Below are 12,541 nucleotides of genomic sequence, written 5' to 3'. Positions count from 1 at the left end.
ACATAACAGCAAATACAGCCCAGAAACCCAAAACCCTGATCTGCCTCTATATGAGATCAGCTGCGTTCAGGCTGGGATCATTGTCGTTTTGTTTCAATTTGCTGTAATCTACCTGTCCCTGACCCTGGGCAAGCAGGTGGAAAACATACTGACTATCCTCCTACCTCTGCAACTGCTGCTGGTAGCCAAGGGTCACTACATCTTACACACCTCTTGCAAGAATTGCCAGAGTTTCTCCAAAGGCATCCCTACAACCATAAATAAGGCCTTTTCAAAATGCTGAGAAAAAAACTTATGTAGCAGGCAAAGAAGCGCTAATGATGAATATCTGTAGCAATGGGGATGTTGCAACACGCGTATCAATCAACGAGGCTCGTGGAAAAGAAATATAAGGACCGATTCTTGATAGATGTTTATTTCTCCAGCCGCATGGCCGGGGCTCTGCCAAGGAACTGCTGCAATCACAGGACCTGAGGGTCCTTGCCCGTGCAGGGGAACACAAAACAACCAATGGGGAACGAGGCTGAGCAGGGGCAGGGAAACCCCGTGCCTCCCCCTGGGGCCCCTCTCCCAGGGCTACATGGTGGGGGGAAGGGACCCTGACACCTGTTTACTTTTAACAAAAAGAGATTTAAAACTTAACATTGAAAACAACTGGATAAACATAACAAGAACAGTTTCAAGACAAGACAAGCCACCCTCCTGAGTCTTTAAATGTCCAAACAGATTCTCTGGAACATCTTAAGGCTGACAGAAGGGAGACAGGACTCTCCAGGCATGCTTTGTGGGGAAACTGAGGCAGGAGAGGGTTTAATTTCTTCCCTCCCCCTTTTCATTCCCCCCTCAGCATCGGAGAGGAGTTGTAGGGAAAGGGACTTGTATAGGGAAGCCATGGGGTGAAAAACAGATTAGGAATAAATTTAGGATGGGATAAACTTAGGAAAGGGCTCATATTGGGTATAGGGTAAAGGGGAAAGTAGGTTGTGGGTAGGGAAGCTGCTGGGATGGATATCGTTTATAATTTTGTGCATAATGGCTGCCTTTGACTGGAATACCCCCAGGCCCAGTAACATTCGCTGCTTGAAAACCCTTCTTTCCTTGCACTATATCAAATTGCACAACTTCCCCATCTCCTACACTTTGCAGGTAAATTTTAGGGTTATTCCTTTTAATGGCAGTTCTATGGATGTATAAATCTTCCCCTGTATCATCTCGTGTTATAAATCCATAGTTGTTTTTTACATTGTACCATTTCACAGTTCCTGTGATTTTCATTGCTATAACTTCTCCTATCATGTGCTTGCGTGTTCGTCGTGGCTGCTGGTCCCACGTGGCCGCTGCCTCGCCGACTCCGACGTCTCGGCCGGGCCCCCGCGTTGCGGCTGCTCCGCGCTCTCCGAGCGGCGCTGCTCCGGCGCGTGTCTGGGCTCTGTGCAGCCCCGCGTTGCCATCACCGCTGGCCCCGTGCCCTGTGAGTGGTTCCGCTCCGCAAACTCCACGCTGCTTTGAGAGCGGCCCCGTTCCGGCTCGGCGCTGCGCTGCTTCTCGTGTCGCTGTGGAAACCGCCGCTTCTCCCTCTGCAGGGCTCTCCAAGCCAGTCGCTCAGAGTGGGCTTCCACGACGACCCCCTGTCCCTGGCTGCTCGTGGGGGCCGCCTCTCTGCTGCTCGTGGCCCACAGCACCCGCGGCGCCTGCGGCATCGCTCCCTCACTCGCGGTCGCGTGGCCGGGGACCCCGAGACAGGGATGGGGTCCGTGATAAGGCGCGCACTCCCGAGGGGGCCGGGCGCATCCAGCGCAGGCACCTCCGCTGGCACGGCTGCAGTCACGCACTCCTGAGATGGCCACCACGTGGTCTCGGCCACGGGATTACGGCCATCCTCTGCTCTAGGGGTAATGGGACCATACAAATGCTCCTGAAGAGCTTCAGTGATTACAAGGCATCCACGGAGAGGTTCTATCACTAGTGCATGTTTTGTTTGAGTCATTATTTCTTCCAAGATCTCATACCAGAAGTTCCAGTTACCAGTTCCAGAAGGATCAATATCAAAAAGCAAGTCTCGAGAAATATAGAAGAAACTTTTGAAAAGCCAGTTAAAAAAATGTTCTAGATCTCCCGGAACAAATACTATCCTGCTTTGTTGTTCAAGGATTCCTTTAACTTCTAGATACATTTCTTTCTGTGACTCAGAGAGCCACATTTCCCGTGATTCTTCCATAGTCCAGAGAAAATATCCAAACCAAGGTGAGAAGAGAGAGATCTAGAGTGGTTTTTACTCACGAATTTTCTGTCCTTAGGGATTGGTGTCTTGCCGGCATTTCTCCACCATATGTAGCAATGAGGATGTTGCAACACGTGTGTCAGACAACGAGGCCCGTGGAAAGAAATATATATGGACCGATTCTTGATAGATGTTTATTTCTCCAGCCGCATGGCCGGGGCTCTGCCGAGGAGCTGTTACAGTCACGGGACCGAGGGTCCTTGGCCGCACAGGGAAACACAAACCAACCAATGGGGAACGAGGCTGACCAGGGGCAGGGAAACCCCGTGCCTCCCCCCCAGGGCCCCTCTCCCAGGGCTCCATGGCAGGGGGGAGGGACCCCGACAAATATCTGCCATGCAGCTGAAATGAGGCCACAGGAATGAATGCCCCAAAAGGTGCTCTAAGAAAATAACAAAAGCCAATTAGTGCTGCACATGTCTTTTCACAAGGTTTTGCAAACCTGAAGTACCTACAGTTCCTTACTGTGTGATAGCTGAGCAGCAACAGTGTCTTTGCCCTCAATAACTTCCTTTGCGATAGAGAAAGAAAACTTCTCCAGTTTTAAGACTAAGACAGATTAAGGCCAAGAATGATCTCTCTAAGTGGCCCCTTTGATGAATCCCTTAGGATCACTGGGACATTGTGTTCAGGGTCCCTGCACCATGCACAGATTTCACCATTCTGAAAAACTGACTTTTCCTACCTAAGACAAAATCCTCCTCCCTTAGAAGCCGGCTGCTCCTCCACTAACTTCATAGTTGTGTGTCTGGTCTGGAGCCAAATATATGCACATCAAGTGCCTACAGCTAAACAGGATGAAACCCCGTACCAGATGCTGGCCCAAAATCACATATCTATAGGGACAGCAGAGTAGAGAGCAGTGATATGGCAGGATCCTACCTGCTTATTCATTGTCATTTCTCCTCAGCAAACACCGTGCCAATTCTCCAGAACAAAACCTACAAGAGAGGCATGTAAGATCTCTCCCCAGAGGTGGAAGATTAACATTTCTCTAAGAAATGTTTAGCTAATTTTCCAGGTAGTGATATATTAAATGCCCCTGTGCCTTTTTAAATGTTCTGAGCCTGACAGTTACCACGCATACCTCATCCACCTGCTTGCAGTCACAGGCACTGTTTTCTGCTCTGGCACACAGCTTGGGTTTTCCTTTTCAAGTCTATGGTGTCATCACCTCCCTACAGTTTGAAAAGTACCAGCACCACTTCCACTCCTGAATAAGCCCGCGGTTGTTTGGGCACTGGCTCTTTTACAGATGCCAAGGAAAGAATGCTCACAGCCCCTCCCTGAGTCCACTCACTTCTCCCCTGGCTGCGCTGAATGTTGGCATGGCCCTGCCCCAGTGCTCCTTCACAGCAGGAACAACGGCCGACTGTCCACTCTTCAGCTTCATCCCTTGATGCTTTGTCTGTAGGCCTGTTAGGAATTCTATGCTTTCAAAAGGAATGTGTCTAGCATGTTTTTTGCTTTTCACACTTAAGATTATTTCTTACTTTTTCTTTCATTATTTTATCTGCCTTCCACCTGCAGTTTCCAAGCTCATATTGATAGTTGTGATATATGAGGCCCCTCTTCAAGAGTTAATATGCAATCCACCATTATCTTGTGTGGCAAGATTTAGGTTAATATCTCAACAGGTAACCTCTTCTGCATTTTTCTTATGGGTCTTCAGAAAAAAATGTTGGTATGCTGGTCCATTAGAAGCTCTCTAAAAGTGACCAATTGTTTTCTCTGAGAGCTTCTTGCCTTCACTGACACAGTGGCTATTATATATACAAGACAGAAAAGTAATTACAACCTGTATATATAACATGCAACAATGTTTTCTTCTCTCATTTCTCACCAAAAGGTTAGATGCAAAAAGTTTCTTGGTCTCCTGCTTAAAGCAAAGAGAGCTGACATTCTCTTCTGTGTGCTGTACATGCACTTTCACTGAAATTTAAATCTTGTTGATGTGCTTCTTTTAATCACACCTTTCCTCACTATACATAACCAAATCTGTGGTAGAGGGATCATCAGCAGTTTGTAAAACAGTCCTGCTCCAGGCACAAACCCATTTACCATGAAGAAAAAGCCACAGAAGAGTTGTCTTTCCCCAGCACTGCACTAACTCCATCTGTCTGTGGCTACTTGCCAGTGGCTTACACAAACAGCATGTTTGCATAGGGCAGTGTGCAGTAAGGCAGCTTATAGCCAGATCTGCCTCTTTTCACCACCTGTCTTCTCCTATATCCTGTGTGCTTGCACTTGCTCTCTAACTCATCCCTTCATGTCACCAGCACAACATTCATCTCCCGGCCCCTGTGTAATATGACTGGGATATCTTTATATATCCCAGTTTACCACCCATCCCAACCTTACAACTTCACTTATTTGTGAAGCAGAAAGGAGTAACAAATAAATATCTTTGGCTGGTATCTACACTGCATTTGTAAAGGAGTACTCTAAGGTTAACAAGTGAATAGGAATGGATAAATATTGTTGCAAGAGTAGACTGTGCTTCACATTTCAAAGAATAAGTTCACATAACATCTATCTTCTATTCACAAGGAGTCTGCAGCTTAAGACTGTTTATTGTGTGTTACAGCGGAAAGAATGTGGTATGGAATATTACAGAATCATCTGGACAGAAGGTCCTCATGTCAGCCCTGTCCCCATCAAAATGACTCTTGTCTTGTTGCTACTGCTGTCATTCTTACATAGTACTAGATGTTTATCAGAGGAAATCAGTGAGGGCTGAAGACGTGCAGTTACTGATGCTAATATCAACATGAGAGAGTATAGGTGCTACAAGTTAATTCAGCCAACAATTTGTTTTACTCTAGTGAAAGGTAATGCACACTAACTGCTGCTCAGGTTCAGGATTCAAATTCCACTTAAAGGGGTTAAAAATGGATCTGATCCCAGAAAGTAGAAATCTTTTTTTTTTTGCTTGTTGGGACAAAGACAAAACCTGCCAGAAGATGTAGGACTTCAAAAGGCTTTCTGAAACTAAAAAAGTATTCACCTTTTCCTCACAAATGTTCTGCATTTCTGCACAAAGCCCTCACTCACCTGGCCGAAAGAAAGGACAGAACTGTAAGGAACCTCCCCCTTGATGTTTTAGACTGCTTTGTTCCTCCTTAAACACAATTAAGCCTTCTTGAAAGATTTTTAATCAAAGTGTCAGCTGTAATTATTTTCTTGAGGTGGGAGATCAGCCAACAGCCAGCAACAGTGTGAGTAGGTAGGCCAACAAATATGGTATTTTATTCTCCCTTTAAGCTCTAGAGAAACAGGCCTGGACAGTGGTCAGAGCAGTGGTTAGAAGTAAAGGCTAGTTGGGATTCACACAACCAGATACCATTCTGCTTTAAAAAAGTAAATTAAAATGCATAGCTTCCAGGCTCTTTTGAAAGAACAAAACAAAACAAAAAATAAAAACAAACAAATAAACAAACAAAAGTACAAAACATCCTGTTGGTGCCTGCTTCAGAAGCAACATAAACATGACCAGCTGCGCACTGAAAGCAGTCTACTACCAAAGTACTTACATACACGTCAGCAGTGGTGTGTGGTAGTGCATGTGCATGTGAGTATCATGAGAGTAAAATATGTCTGTACACCTGTATTTGTATAGATTAGTCACCCCTTGCACAACCTACTGTACTGAAGCAGAATGAGAATAAAGAGAAACTGAGGTGAGATGAGGTGAGATGAGATGATGTAAACTAGCTCATCAGCTGCATTTTTAAGAGGGACAGAGAGATTGTTCAGAAAGGTTCACATGTAGGGTAAAGACAATGGAGGCCTCACACTCCCTACGAGTGTCCAAGTCAGTGTCACATAGAGTGGTACCACAGTCTCAGTGCCTTCCCTGAGGCAGGAGCTGCAAGGAGTTGGGCTGCCAAGGACTATCAGAGTAGCCTAAGGTTGTTGGCAGAGGAGAAGGTCAGCCAGAGCATAGAGAGTTGGAGGGGTAGAAGTGAGAGGGCATATCACTAACCCTCAAAGAAGCATCCTGGCAAACAAGTCCCAGACTGGTGTTAATGGCTCAGCTCCAATGTCCATGAAGGCATATTTTTGGCATATTCAGAGGCATATTCAATTTCTGAATAAGGAATCCCCTGAAGTAGGTAACCATGATGGCAGCCAAGTGCTGAACTGAAGTGCATGCTTTGTTCACAGGCACAGTGGCTATTTAAGCCTTTCTTCCCTTCTGCCCTACAGCATCATTGCAAATTAGATTCCTCACCCTGAAACTGCAACAATAAAAGCCTCTGCTTTGCAGTGTTATCCCAAAGAAGATGCAGAGAAATGGGTCGTAACACCTTCAGCTGGAGAGCTAATACATCATAATGCACCGTAGCTCCTACAAATTGCTGCCCCTGGCAGATAATGGCAGACATTTCCAATTGCTCCCAGATGGCTAATACGTAGCAATGGTTTGTAACCTGCCTACACTGGATCACCACAGCTGCTCCACTGAGTACTTTGCAATATTGATGGATGCCCCTTTTGACCCAGAACAGTGGACATGTTATTAGAGGGGTATTGCCACCAAAATCATTCCCTTCCCTTCTTTTTCTCCACATCCCCGGTTTAAAGGTCAGAAGTAAAATCAAGCTCTGTGAAACCTGTCTGTTTTCCTCATTTTGGAAGAGATATTTGTGCTTTCATCTGACAGCCCAGTTGAAATACTCTGTTCAATGCCAATAGAAAGGATGGCTTTGCCTGTTAAGAGGAAGTACACAAGTGAAATGATTCACACACCCTCCCCAGAAGGTGTATAGGTTCTCTTTGTGATGGAGTACACATCTGCTGATTTCTCTGTCCCAAACCTAAGATCTAGCTATTCTCTGAAATATGATGACATAGCATTTATTTTTTTTAAAGATGCTTCTTAATCTAATCTTTGAGAAAGCCACAACTGCACAGAAAATAGCCAACCATTATTGACACTTGACACTGTGTTAGTCATAGTAGTGTCTTTCTCTCACGGGTGAACACAATGTCATTTTCAAGTTCTGCCAAATAACCCTTCAAAATTATTTCTAGCAAAACAAACACCCGAATTACTAATGTCTGTGTGTGCATACATGCATTGGTGTACATACTTATGCTTACATATGAGTTATGGACAACTTAAGAGCCCAATTTGTGGACGTTTTAAATCTGCATCAATCTTCCATCTGACTCCTGCAGATGAACTTGAACCTCTGCTTTGTTACTCATTCTGCCCTCTTTAGAAGCCATATTGTGTACTAGTACTGAATTTCCCCCATCTTCTATGTTCCTTTTTAGCCTCCCTTCCTTGCCCTTGGGATTGTTAACAGTATTCTCACTGATCTTTTGCTCACTCAATGATATTAAGGCTGGAGGGACTTTTAAATTGTCTGTTCTGATCTTCCATATTACCCAATCCAGAAAAACCTCACCCAGGTACTTTTAGAAACATTTTATAAACAGTGTAAGAGGAGCAAATTAAAGTAAAGGTTGAGCCAGGTAGGCACTCACACAACTTCACGAATGGTTGAGCAAGAATAGCTGGACAACTGTTCATTGATTTCCAGTAATTAAGACAGCTGAATTTCCAGTTATTTTAATTCAACATAGCACTGTAACCTCCAGAAAAAAAGAATTCGCCTGCGAGCTCTAAATGGCACAATTTTGAAGTCTGACCTCCCTTTCCTCCTCAGGCACATTTTTATTTCAATATGTTCATAAAATACTTCTACAAAGACACACGAAATACTACACATAAACAGAAAACATAATCTGAAAAATATGAGAAGAAAATAATGTAGCAGCTCTACTGAAAGGGAGGTCAGGCTTACAGTGAATATATTGAGGATGATTCCATGCATTTCTGTAGGTAAACAAGAATTATACAGGCATTCAGAAACACAGCTACAGCCAAGATAACCTTTGAATGTACCTTTCCTCTGTGAGCCTGTGTACAGTGTTGCATCACAAGATTTGAACAGAACCACTTAAAAGAACCCCAAAGATCAGTGCGATGAATCCAATGAGGAAGAAGAGAAGGAACTGAGGGTAATTTCACTGAGGGACTTAGTCTCCAGCAAGGCAAAGTGCAATCACAGAATAAAAAGGAACAGTGTGCTCTACAGTTCCATAAAATACAACAAAAAGTAACAACCTTAATTTACAGAAAGGAAAATCCAGACAAGACATTAGTGTAAATCCTGCTGAGGGTGAAGATGGAAAAGGATTACCTGAAGATGACATACATCTCCATCACTGGAGCTTTTAATAGGCCAAAAAAACACCTGCCAGAGTGGTGTGGGTGAACTTAATCTTGCCTTGGGCAGAGACATGGACTCATGACCCCTTTAGTCCTTCCAGATCTGCTCCATACATAACTGGAATCAAAACTCAGCTAAGAAGGAAGAAGCACTGGAGCCAACCACACTTACTCTCCCTGGTGAGTTCCAGATCATATTTGCTTGAATACATTTGTATGCTTGTGTAGCAAAACCCTTTTGTACAGAAAATTCATAAAGAATTTCACATGGTGGCAAATTACAGCTGTAAATGCAAATACAAGTAATATGTGGAGAAAGATTATAATACAGCCTCAAGGTATCGTCTGGAGTCCTATCTACTTAGTTTATTGACAAAAGTTGAGCTACTCTAAATTGTCATTGAAATGTTTTGTGACCTTAACTGCAGATTAAGCTGTGATCTTACAATTTGGAATATCATTTTCAATCATTAAGATTCAAGAGCTGAAATTTTAATTGGTTTGGTTTGGTTTGGGGTTTTTTTGATGGTTCATAGGGCACCATAGTTGTCTTGCCACTGTATCACTATTTCCAGGGAAAATTAAAAAATCAGTGGGAAGGTAAAAGGACTGACAAAGAAGGAGATGAACTAAAGACAGAACACGCAAAATAGATCCTGATACTGCACCGTGCCACAAATCTTAAGAGTGAGAACAAGCTCATGTAACTGGCAAAACGTATTTCCTCCCAGATTCAGACTAAAAACAGGCTTAGTTCTACTGCAAAGTGCAGTGTTGACACACAACATATGAAACTCTCTCCTGATGTTTTATGTGGATTCACCTAAAAAACGTATTTAGCCTACTAACCACAAGTCATTCTACTGTGTCATATCCCAGACAGCTATACTTAAATATGGTTCGTGGATTTTGTCCTTTGTCAGCACAATGGACCAGTGATGGCTATGTAAGAGAGCAGAGAAAGCCATATGAAAATAGCCGCCAGCATTAGGCAACACATCAGCAGGACTAAGACAAAGCCGCAGGGCTGATTTTATCACTCTGCATACACTCCCTTGTTGTTTAGTAGTAGCAGTGAGAATACTGCTGTGGTTTGACTGACAAACCTTTAACTGGCAAATTATGGTAGCCCTCCAGTTTCTATTCAAACCTAACCACAGATGCTAGCCAGCATCAGTGCTAGCAGTTCTGCAGACTTGCTTCCCTGTGCTAGTAAACTAGTACTAGGGAGACCACACCCAAACATGTTGTCCACACGTTGTCCTGAAAACAGTAAAGGTACGATTCTCTCATATTCTCAGTCCTAAATTATGTACCCAGTCGTAGGTCCAAATAAGTTGATAGTAGTTCAATGACTTTGTGTTTTGCCTTCACTTGTCATCACATCGCAGTCATTTGCATGATTTTATGCACCATAACAGGAACATGTACAATATGCTGGGATAAAAATGCTCTATTTAATGTCAAGCATATAGGCTAAAAACAATATAGTTTACAACGGAAACATACTATCTTCACTGAGGAGATGTAAGAAAGAAGCCCTTCCTCCAAAGACAAACACTAGCTACAAGTGCACTGGCTGTTATATTATCTCAGCATGTACTTACAAGAACTGAATAATACAACTATAACTATAGAATTACTCTCAATAAGTGATTCTTAAAGAAACTGAGGCATTTAGAACATCTAAGTTTGAAGAGTGTTCACTTAAGTAAATTCTTGTGGGAAGGAAAACACCCCTCCTTTCTGATTCCTGGCAATGGCTTATAGCAGAAAACTGCAAATGAAGAGATTCTTTTTTTAATAGAGTATTTATTGTTCCCCAGAAAGGCTCATGCACTTAAAATAAAATCAAATTAAACCCGGGTACATTACTAAAATAACTCAATTAATATAATTTATTTCACATGTCAGAAAACAAGTGGGATCTCAGGTGCTCCTATTCTATGGTAAGCAGTTCAATTATACTTACACATTTTTACATAAATCACCGTTATAAGAATACTCTAAAACCAAAGATAGATGGCATTTGTATGCCCTGATATTTTGTTGTTTTGGTAAAGTATCTAAATATCTCAATTTTCACACCTCATTTTTATTGTAGCTAGAGAAGACCATTTTCATCTTTTCATCTGCACATTAGAATATGCTCTAAACAATTTGCTTGGACTTGGCATACATGAAACAATAGTTCCCTCTTCTGGACTGAGGTAATGCTAGATTTAGGGCAGAGAAATCTCTGCAGAATGGAATTCCAGTTAACGTTTACTGAAGGTGTGGGTTTTCTTCCCTAATTGAACAACCTTACAATAACGCAAAAAGCCTTAAAGTCTATACACAAAGAAGTCAAGCACATAAAGAAAGAGAGGTGTAGAAATCAATTAAATATTGGATTGTGGGGCTTTGCATTCGATTTCAGCTGAAAGCACTGATAGCTGCAACAGATGTAAGTAAGGATCTGTCACCATTTTGATAGTGAAACATAAATTCTCTGGAATGCATTGATTCCCAAACTCTCAGGGTTTTTTAAAAAGTGGTACAAACCACCAATCTGGAACACAAAATTTATTTTAAACAAGTGTCTAATTCAAGGTCTTGTACTTTTGGACTGGAACATCGATTACATAACCAAAGATCAGCTACATACTAGATTAAAAAAAGTAACCACCCACCGAAAGAAGAGACAATGGATAGAGGAAGTAAGGCAAAAAAATCACAAGGCCCCATGTTCACAGAACAAAACATGCCCTCAAAGACACCAGTTGTCATCCCCACTTTGAACAAAGCATTAGGAAGCAAATCTGTGAGGGGGCACAAGCACCTAAAACTAACTTTTGTTCTCTCACAAGGTTTTTTTTTTTTTTGTGAAAAGCAGCCCAGTACAGCAAAGTACTGGTATGGAAGAGCTGAAACACTCTGGGTTACCTGCAGCTGGAGATAAATGGCAGGTACAGAGTCAATCTTCTGAACAAAGGGTACCAAACTCTCCTCTGGAACAACACTTTCAAGGAAGTTCACACTACAAGCCTTGCTTCACAGATCTCTATGACTCTTGCCTTGTCTGGCAAGAAGAGTCTGGGAAGCCTGATGGTCTGTGGAGGACAGGGCCTGTATTTGAATCACAGCAACTGTTACTCTTGATCAAAATATCTCTGAAAAGAAGTTGCTCAAAGCACCCTCTCTTTGGAACAAGGCCCCACTGAAAGGGGCAAGACTCTGCAGAGGTTCACAGGGCGATGGGGAGAGTGAAAGCTGTAACTCCCAAGTCCAACTCTAGAGGTGTAATACAGATGATCAGTCTGTCTTAAACATCATAAAATTTTATTCAACACTCTGTGAACTTTGAATGGTCCCATTGGATTAGAAAATTTGCCCAGAGCCTGGGCATACTCCAGTAAGACAGGCAGAAAAGACCAATACACTTAATTTTCATTTCTTCAGTGCTCACTTGGTTTAATAACTGACTGCAAAAAACCAAGGTGAACTTTACCAGGGAACTGGGTGGTGGCCTTCCTGCTCTGATGTCTAAAAGATACTGTTCTAGGAGCCACATACTCCCAAAATTAGTAACCCAATGTTTGCTGTTGTGAAAAGTAATAAAAACTCCTCTCCACACATACGAAGGAGCCTGTGGCTAAAATGGTCCTGTGAGAGGAACATCTTCTATAGCAACATGGTCATGTTTATGGTAGCGGAAGGGGTATACTGACCTGCGCCTTTCTGGTATTGAATTCAAATGAATAGCCAAACGAGTCTGCTCCATTTGCCTTCCAATGGGGAGAGAAGCACATGTTTTGAGTCAGATGTTTATTTGTATGTTCTTTTTATGAAAGTATCTCAGACGCCTGTTCCATCACTATAAGATGAACCATATTTTCATGGACCATGAACACAGTGATTTGCTCCCTTCCAGTGGTCAGTTGAACTAAAATTAAGGTTTCTTCTTTCTGTATGATTGACACTTCCACTGACTGCATCTGACTTTCATCATGCCTTTACAATGATGTAAATTTTTT

This window comes from Corvus kubaryi, unplaced genomic scaffold (genome assembly GCF_017639235.1).
Source record: "Corvus kubaryi isolate FWS band 111438036 unplaced genomic scaffold, C.kubaryi_AGA036_p1.0 37249, whole genome shotgun sequence".
NCBI classification, from domain to species: Eukaryota; Metazoa; Chordata; class Aves; order Passeriformes; family Corvidae; genus Corvus; species Corvus kubaryi.
The sequence above is the reverse complement of the archived record's forward strand: the minus strand, read 5'-3'. Positions refer to the sequence as shown.